Here is a 10593-nt window from a genome sequence, read left to right as displayed (position 1 = left end):
TGGGTAAGGGTTGGGGTTAGGCACTCAGTTGTGATGGTTAAGGTTAGGGTAAGGGGCTAGGGAATGCATTATGTCAATGAGTGTCCTCACAAAGTTGGAATTACAAGTGTGTGTGTGTGTGTGTGTGTGTGTGTGTGTGTGTGTGTGTGTGTGTGCTGTGTGTGTGTGTTCATTAAATAAATTAATGTCTCGTTTGATCCATGTGGTGTCTTCAACAGCTGCTATGGTGATAGTGAGAGGGGGTAACATGAAGCACTGGTCCCCACCTGGACTACAATTAGGGATACCTTGGTTATTCTAGGAGGGCACTGTGTAACAATAGCCGGCAGCATGACACAAATGCTTTGTCTAAAGTAGAAGCAGGTACTGCAAGGTAAAGTCGGATTTCAAATTTTCCAAATTTTTATGCTCAAATTGAAAACATGCATAAAAAGGGGTTATGGAAACCTTTTCTATCTCTGTGCCTGTCCTTTCTTTTTCTTGTTCTTTTTTAAGACTAGTCAGTAGTTGGTTTCCTAATGTTTAAATGGCAATAATAATTCTCATTCCTAATAGAAATGCTTGTATGAAACACTGATGATACTCATTTTGTAACATACTGCATGTACTAACTTTGTTCTACAATGTTGATTGTGCTTAGTATTGTCACTTGACCTGTGCACTGGAATATTTGCCTTATCTTGGCAGTTAGTAACCTGGCGAATGCTGGAGTGCTATTATTGGACAATTTGTTCAGGTAGCACTCCCTGCTCATGTCACGACTGCCTTTGGATACTGTGGCTGAAGGCTGTTTCTTTAACCTACACTTGTGGATTTTCAAGTCTACAATTTTGACTGTGAGTTGGATTCATTCAAACTCTTTTACATTGCATTTGTGATTCAACCAAAAGTCAAGGCTTAGGAAATTGAGGACTTACTGCAGTAAGAGTTTTTCATTGCTTTATTTTGTTGTTTGTTTGTCAGAGAAGCACTTTATCTATTTGTGCTTTAAAAAATAAAGTTTATAATCACTAACCATTATCAGTAAGGCTTTTGAAGAGAGAAATTCTGCTCCTACTGTGCCATGAATTTTGTGTCATGAATGCAATGAAATGGAGTGTGGAGGAGATGACACACCACAAACTGCACATGACATCTTGAATCTTCCCATAAAGTGTTTGACATACGGATGATCTGCAGCTACACAACCAACAGAATGACCAGACAGATGAGGGATCACTGTTCACTCGGAACCATTTCAGCCTCATCTTTCCCGGCTGTGGCATTTCTTCCAGCTTTTGCTCCTAATTCACTCCATCATAATACTAGACATGTCAATCAGAGCTCTGAGACAGAACACTCATCTCCCAAGGAGATTATATGTCATCAGAGGATGGAGGAACTTGCAAATCCCCCTTTCCTTTCACTGCTCCTGTTAAGGGCTCGAGGAGTAGCCTATCTCCTCCTCTGTGATTAAAGTGGGAGATTGAGTGTATTTGAGCAGCACACAGAGAGGCTCATTACAATGCACTAGCATGTTGTTGGAAATAGCCCTGGCCAGGAGCTGTAATCCAGAATGTGCTTAATGAGGGGCCACCCAGCCTCTTCATGGGCCCAAGGAGTCAGTCAGACCTGGAGGGGAGAACGAAAAGGGATGGTGGGGGGGGGGGGGGGGGGGGGGGCAGAAACAGCTTTCTCGACCAACATATCAATCTTCACAAGTGATTGAAAAATTATAATAATAGAGCTCACCGCTGATATTTCGCCCTTTCTGTCCTGCACTACCTTTGCTTTTAATGAGATTCATGTCAGATGGCTGTTCAAGGGAGAAAATGAGAAAGTATGGAGAGTGTTACAGGAGCATGCCAGCAACTTATAAACGAAGACGCAGCAGGAGAAGGTCTGATGAGATGTTATGTCAATTAAGTGAATATTGAAGAGACAATTGGAATCATTCCTTCTGTGTCAGGCACTATTCGCTGAGAGACATCACACATTTTGTCTGTAAAAGTGTTTTTATTTAAAACTTTTCTTTCAATAGAAAAAAAGGAAAGAAGAAAAAGTACCACTTTCCTTTGCCACAGTGGAATTCACTGCATTTTAAAGCAGTCATGACTTACTACAAACCAAATTATATCAATCCATCAAAGTAGTAGCAGTAAGAGTAATGCAAAGGTTCCAAACAAATAAGTTTACAAGAATAGACATCTGTAAAGGGAACATGAATGCAGCCACAACCGTTCATAGTGCAAAGGAAAGTGACAATCTTAAGGGAGAAAGTGTCCATAATGAAGAGCTTCTTGTAAGAATAAAACATGCATTTATTTACCTTGAGGCAGGAAGTGTGTTGTCAGTTCGCCTGTCTTCAAACTCGTTTCTGCCAGTCTACCTTCAAATTGCAGTTAACCTAATGCCATCTGTATCTGTGATTGTTACATTTTTATTTTTGTTTAACTTTTGTTGTTGCTGCTACTTTCGTATTCTACAGCGGCTAACTTCATTTTGACAAGTGCAACCCAACAATACTCAACATGCCACAAATCATTCTCTTAATTATTAATAAGCCAAGTTCAAGTAAATGGGGAATTGAGGCATGCACACAGGTTTGCAGAGAGACACAGCCTTACACAATAATACATCTAATGCAATTATTCTTGTTGGAATTTCAAATAAGTATTGACACGCTAGTTTAATGTTGCTTGGAATATTGGGACCAGTAGAGAGGTAATGGACCATACTGTACATTTAACAAGGTACAACAATCCATTGTGCTGAGGCTACATTAATTATGAACCATTATTGATTGCTGATTACTAGTTTACTTTAACTTTTACTATACATAATTAATTGGAGTGCTCAAACCTGGTATGATAATTGCATTTAATATACCAATTACACCCCCTGCCCAAAAAAAAAAAAAAAAAAAAGTTAAGTTTGAATCAAGTTAACCTACTGTTCATTGTAGATCACATAATAAGAATCACTTTTATGCAACATTACATTGTCATTAATTCAAAATATTTGAAACTGATGTGTCTCATCTATTTGTGTAAAAAAAAAAAAAAAAAAAAAAAAAAAAAAAAGAAAAAGAAAAATGTTTTCAGTATAACAGTAATGGTAAGCAGTTTAATATTGACAGAAAACAAAATAGGTCTAATTTGAAGAGATTCCACATACGTGTGAGTCCCAAGCTTCCAATATTATATATGAAACTGTCCATGGAACAATAGTCTGATACATAATTGAGAGAAAATTAGTTTTTCTCTCCCTTGTTTTCTTGATACATCTCCCTACAGGAGGGCCTGCAACATATCTCTCAATCCCCTGTTTTTGGGGGTCTTTTCAATTAATCTACTTAATATTTTTTCATCCCCTGGCTTCTATCTAGTCAAAAGAACTGCCTCCTTGTTGCCGGGAGACCAGCTGTATTATCACAGTCATTCATCCTTGCTGCACTCTCTTGGGTCAGTATGTGACTGGAGTACTGTGCACATAGCTTGTTGTGTAGTGACATACAAGCTTGTCCTTTTCAAGTCCCATATTAACCAACCAATTATTCAGAATAAAGTGTTTACAACTAAACCAGGAGAAGTGAGATTGTGTAAAACCATTTGCAGTTTAGTTCTGAAAAGACTGGAATATAAATATTAGTGGTGATGCATGTGTTTTAAGTCATTATCACATTCATTTTGAAACAATAGCAGTCTGTTATCATTAACAACAAAACCAAGAATGAGGAATCTGGCAGTGTTTGCTGGCCCCCACTCTACATTTTACAAGGCTGTATTTTGTGGGGAAATCTGGATTCACCCCCTCCGGCATAATACACACCACATACTGCTTTGTGTGCCTCCTGTTCTTCCTGTTCCTCTCAAAGCTTTCAAATTTTCTTGCAATGGCAGATGGTGTAATAAGTAAAAAGCCTTTGAGAAAAATCACCTCCAACATGTGTATTCTCCAATGTTAAACAAGGGAGAAAACTATCACACCTGGAGCAATACCTAGGAGGGAGTGATAGGAAGGGCTGAAGCTCTGGATCTACTCTGCAGACGTGCATGCACCATCCACTGTTACACACATACATACTACTTTTGCATTTGTGACTTAAACCTTCTTGTAAAAATCCTCTTTTTGCCTTTGCACAGTGAGGATGAAATTCTACAAGCTACAGAAAATAATTTGACTATTTATTACTTACGTTTGTATAGTAAAAGACATGAAAATCTGGATGTTAAAAAAAATCATAAATTGTGTAAACCCTGGCATTGCTGTTTGTTTCTGTCTCCAGGTTGTGTTTTGTAGGGGCAGAGGCTGAGTATAGCTCATGCTCATCACTCACCAACAATCAGTCGTGTGTGCAGTTGGCGCATCCACAAAACCATGATGTTTCAGATTCTGAGAGACACTCACCAGGCTCATACACATGGTGTAATTATGCCACTGTGAATGTGTGAGATGCTGTGCCTCATCTCATGCCAACAGCTGTGAGAGACAAGGAGGGGCCTTCAGCCACATGTCTCCTAGGACACATTTTTTTTATTTTTTGATGGCCTTTGGCATAATGCATGATTTTGGTATTCTATTTTCATTAGTTATGGGCTGCAAACGATATCATGAGTAATTTCACTATAATGACTTTTAAAAGCATTTCTCATGCGATTTGACATAGTGGTCCTGTATTTCTGAATATATATATAACTCCCATTAAAATCATAATTTGTCATATTATTAGAGTTGATCTATGTATTCTCTATATTTACTTTGGTGTGCAATGTGTACATCAGTTGCATTGTCCATGATCATTTTCACATTAAAAACAGCATTATCCAGCAAATTGATTGGTGGCGAATGTAGCTAAGGTTTCAGTTAATATATTTCAAAAAGGATCAGTCAGCAGCATCCTACCACAGCTCACACTTTATTAATTACTTTGCTGATGCTAGTGGGAAACGGCACAATGTGAAAGCTTGTTTGTTCACTTTATAAAAATTGGAAAGCTGGAATACTTGTTGCCACACACGGTAAATCTCAAAAATGCTGTAATGTAGCACAACATCCCATCAACCAGAAACTTTATCCCTTATGACCTCTTCATAGACCCATTTCACAGTATAACAGAGTGCTTTTCAAAAATTGACTGAAATTAGCTCTGCGCCACGGAACCATAAAAACACGGGCGGCGGGAGGGGAGACACGGAGTGGCTGGTGGCCGGATGCCAGGTGAAGCTCTCCAGAGAGGACCATGGGTACGGTGGCAGAGAGATCCAGCCAAGGAGCTTTGTTGTGATAAATCAGATTCACAACCCTATTTTTACTCATCTATAAATCTCATTGGAAAAAAAAAAGGAAAGGAGCCAGGGAGGCATGGAGGCTTCGCGTAAGCAGGAAATGAGCAAGTTACTTCCCGGCGCTGCGTTAGTTGAACACGCTCTAATGACTATTATTTATTTCTGCTGTCGTCCTGGTCCCAGATTCTCATCTGCAGCAGATCTGTCTACCAAAATGAGAAGCTCATTAGAGAGAGAGAGAGAGAGAGAGAGAGAGAGAGAGAGAGAGAGAGAGAGAGAGAGAGAGAGAGAGAGAGAGAGAGAGAGAGAGAGAGAGAGAGAGAGAGAGAGAGAGAAGGCAATTACCATGCTTTGTTAATTGCACTTATCATGGCAATTATAGGCTGCTGTGAATACAAATACATAAATGGTAATTCTGACTGCTGGAGGTAAATTTTTGGGGCACTGGTATGGTAAAAGAATTTGACAGTATTTCATGTAACAGTAGTTGAAATGCAGTTACTCAAAGGATTTAATCTCGGCCATACCTTGAATGTCACACTGCAATGAATTCCCACTCTGCAGCAGAGGATCCATCAGCACACCATAAAGAAATCCATTTACATTATCAAGCAACCGCTTCTCTTTCAGTTTATGAGAACAGTAGTAAACCAGTGATGTATTGTCAGTGTATAAGTGGTCACTCATCTATACAGGCCATAATTAGAAGTAATATTTACAAGGCTGAAAGTGTTTTAGGTTGAAAATCACAGGCAAAGTTAGACTTGATAACACGCAGACATAGTTGACTGTGGTCATACATCTCTCTCAAGCAAGACATATGTGCTCCCCACACTAGACATGTACTAATAGGGGCATTTTAAATTAATGAAATGATGTGGAGGATACTTGCTAATGAACCAAGCAGTTTGTGGTAATGATTGGTACTTGTCCATAATTAAACTAACCCCTCTGCTTTGACAAGCATGTTATTGATTACTTATGGTAAGAGGTCCACTCTGAGACAGGGTTCTTTTTTTTTTTTTTTTTTTTTGCAAGCATCTATTTTTTTCTCTTTAGACACAGAAAATACTAATGATCTGTTTATCTGTTTTATCATTGCACAGAGAGAATGATCTCACTCACACTTGCAGCTGGCTTTAATAAAAATTAATGATGTACAAACACTTATAATTAATAGTGTGGCATATCTACTTTCCCGCACTACCAGCTTAGTCAGCAAATGGCAAAGACTGTATATGCTGGCTGTGTGTATAATGAAAATGTCTTGTTGAATTAACACTGGATTTAGGAGTAAATTCTAAGGGCATGGATGATTTTTGATCCCACATTAAAAAAAAAAAGGACAGAGAAGGTCAGAGAAGTTTCTCTTTAAAAATCATACAAAAGTAAGAATCTCTTATGGTTCTTAACTAATGAGAGAATTCCCACAGCTACAATAAAATAAACATAGATTAGTTTCCACATTTTGTTTGTTTGTGTGTTGTATCCTCATGAATGACATTACATGATTTACTAAATTAGGAAATAGTGTGAGAGTTTATGAGTCTAATAACTTGTTTAAAATGAATTATTTGAAAAACTATTTTTTAAAATATTAAAATAAAATAAAATTGCAGACGAACGTTGGCAGATTAATGCGTGTCGTTTCTGTAGGCTTAACCTTATGTACAGCTAAATGACATCTGTGTGCACTCAGTACATGCAGATTCATGAAGCGTCAAGAATCAACTTTCCTTCAGTGTCTAAATGACAAATTAGCCAAGTAGGGCTTTGTATCAGAAGACTGGAATCACTTGAACTGGAGCCAGGGCTTGAGTTTCTTACGTCTGTAGTACAAATGAGTGGCAACAGCCCCAACTCAATGACGGGCGAAGCCACAAGATACCAGTCACTATGAACTGAATATCAATACACATGATGGCACCAGCATTCAAGACTCAGAGACTCAGTGGCACAACATTGAGGAGTTGAAAAAGTTTCAACTTGGTGCAAATGTCTTCTAATGTTACAAGTAACAGTGTTTCATTTGGACTGCCACTGAGAGGGAAGCACAGGGTTATTTTCTTCTTCATTTCACTAAATAAACAAGCTTTAAAGCAATTGCTCAACATTTTGAGGAATATTTGCTAGATGAAAAACTCTTTTTCATTAAATAGGCTACAAGACCTCAGCCAGCAGCAGGTTAGCTTAGCATAGGCAATGTCACCTCTGAAGGTCACTAATTAACATGCCATCTATACAACACATGGAAAGTGTAACAACAACAACAATTTGCCATTTTAAGTGGAGGTTGGTCGTGGTGGAATTTACAGGCCATTTTTTTGGCTGGGAGCAGTTGCTAGGCAACTGCCAGCAGAGACTCCAGAGAGTTACCACTCCTGGCCAAGAAATAGTCCAGCACATTAACACTGGTAAAACTGCGAATTCAGATCATTTCCGAAATGAAGTACTTTGTGTGGCGGTATAGTGACAAAGCCAGGGGGAAAATAATCCCCATCGATGCTATGAAAATTACACTGTCAATGTTAAACACTGCAGAAAGCTGCAGATGAAGAGACAACCTGCTACTGTTGAGTCTGCATTTGTAAATGAGGAATTATCCAAATACAGTGACGCTTAGACATATCCTCCAGACACCAGTCAGACCTTTATGCATGACTTGCCTTAAGAGCGGAACAAAAATCCTGCCACACCATTTCTTTGACCAACAGAAAGTAGTGATGGTTAGTTAGATGTGTCTCTCTTAGACACTGTCTCTCCCTTCCACCGGCCAGAACTCAAGTGGTGAGCGCTGTGAACTCTGCAGGACCTATAACCACTGTTGTCAGCACCAAGACAGCAAAGCATCATCTTGTTCGAGGGCTGTTGGGGAAACACTGGCAGCCCTCAGACAGGCAACATCCACATGGGCATCTACTCTTTCACTGAAGCACTTTTTTCATGGTGCTGCCAGTACTCATCTCTGTGCACAAGACAATGATATGGATGGCAAGCAGCATCTCTCAGGGCTCTTCAGGCACTTCAGGCCTGGGTGTTGAGAGCAGGATGCTGTCCTGGCAATGGAATTCTTGTCTTGACAAACCAAAATGGTTCATAAGTGGCAACATGTGCTTTTTGATCAGCCTCCAGAAATCACACCTATGGTCTCAAGCCGTAGATGTAATTTTGTGGGGAATATTCCACAAAAAGCAACCTCAAATAAATCACTTTCCCCTAACACTTAACTGTATCAGGTGTCCACAACAGTCTCATCGCCTTTGAAACGCTGGACAGAAATAAAGAAAAGTTGCAGTGGTTTGTTCAAATGGTATGACAGGGATTTTTATCAATGAACTTTGATATAAAGCTGTTGTAGCTCAAAAACCCTCAGTAATGTAGTTCATCAAGTCAAAAAGCAGGTCGCGTCACAGCTAAGGTTCAAATCCTGTGTACATGTTCTGGGCCTTGATTAATTCATTTATCTTTGCATTTAAATGTAAATCAGAATTGCAGCCGTCATTCCCCCCTCAATTCACTGTTCATTCCATGTTGACATGGTTAATGAAATGGGCTACATATAGTATATGGAGTGTAATATGCATGTTAATAGTATTCCATGAAGAACACATTGCTCTTGTTAAGGACTGTAATTGTAGTAGCAATGAGCAGCCCCAAGCAGATGTCTCCACCAAAGTTGAGAGGCAAATTGCACCCTTGGGTCCACCTGTTGGTCATCCACTGCCAGCTGTATGAGGGAAAGTAGGCTGCTGAAACCGGCAGACTGCCGAGGCTACATCGTTCTTCACTGAGCGATCCTGATTGGGCATCTTGGTTGAGCTATTTTTCATGATGAATGTAAAAAAAAAAAAAAAAAAAAAAAAAAAAGTCCTCCGTAAATCTGGAGAAATAGAAAATGAAAATTATGTTTATCACTGCCTGTTAATAAAGTGAAGGGCGATGAACTGATCTGAACTGTCCTTTTACAGTAAGTGGTGCTAAAGAGTTTCCTCTTGAGACCTTTTTCAAACAGGCAAATGGAAATAACCTGCTACACTGAGAGAAGTGAGGGGGTTGACCCTGTAGGTATGGATGATGTCACGTTTTATGAAATTACTCAATATGTCAACAGTGATGTTGACAGGGCACCGCACTGTGTCTATGAATGTGAAATACAGTATCATCCATCAATAGATGGATACTATGATATTTCCTGTGGTTGACAAACACATCTTCATTCTTAGATGGAACTAGAATTGATTGCATTGATTGAAATTACACTGACATTTCCATCAACAGCATCAACTACACTGATTAGTCAGAAAATGCAATCACAACAATTTTATGTATTCTTCAGCTGATGACAGTCTGATGGAAACTTAATGAATAACCAAACAAAGTGGGCTGGGAAGATAGTTTGATGGATAACTTTGCAAATAGACAGCTTGAAAATTCCAAGTTCATCAGTGCTGCAAGAATTTTTCATTTGTCCTGTTAGAACAATTATTGTAGAATAAATAAAAAAAATGAATAACATTTCATTATGTTTTTAAATCCACTCAGAAACTGAGAAATATTAAAAACAGTAAAACATAATGTATTATTAACTGGAAGACTAATAATAAAACATGTATTTCAATCAACCTCTATGTTGAGCATGAACATGTCTATAGTATGGCAGGCCCAATAAGGCAGGTGTTTATGGTCTTCTTACTGTCTCAATAGATATGAATGAATAATTAGATATATTCACAGCTAATACCTAAATAGTGATTTTAGGATGATCTTAATAATTTGGCATCAGTGTGAATAGATGTTTGTCTAGCTGTCCATATGAAAAAAAAAAAACACTATTTTCAGGCCTTGGCCCTGCAGTTTGATCAGGAAGTATATACAGTAATTCAAACAAGGTCACAATAGCAGCAAACACAAGATATACCATATACATTTGATCCCTAGAGGCCCTCCTCTATCAGGAAGCACAATTTTTTTTTTTTTTTTTTGACTTAAAAGCCTTGAGCAGAAAAGCTTGTCAAGTCAAAGCCAAGAAATAGGAGTTGGCAGCATTTGTTCTTGGCTGAAACTGAGGCCACAAATACCATAAACACACTTCTGTACAGTGTGTCCTGGTGACAAACCACTTGGTATTTTATAGGTCAAACTGCATTTTTAATCAGCATTAGGTGACTCTAGAAAACAACAGTACAGACAAGACAACTGGAACATCAGACAATCCAGATTCACCTGTTCTTGTACAATTGCTCTTCACACACATTTGTGAAGCTTATTCTGGAAGTATTAAATTATTATTGCTGTCAGATATAGTGCGCACTTACCCTGTTTATTT

Source organism: Trachinotus anak, unplaced genomic scaffold (genome assembly GCF_046630095.1).
Source record: "Trachinotus anak isolate AG129_WGS33_773 ecotype Australia unplaced genomic scaffold, CSIRO_AGI_Tana_v1 ptg000013l, whole genome shotgun sequence".
Lineage (NCBI taxonomy): Eukaryota > Metazoa > Chordata > Actinopteri > Carangiformes > Carangidae > Trachinotus > Trachinotus anak.
The sequence above is the reverse complement of the archived record's forward strand: the minus strand, read 5'-3'. Positions refer to the sequence as shown.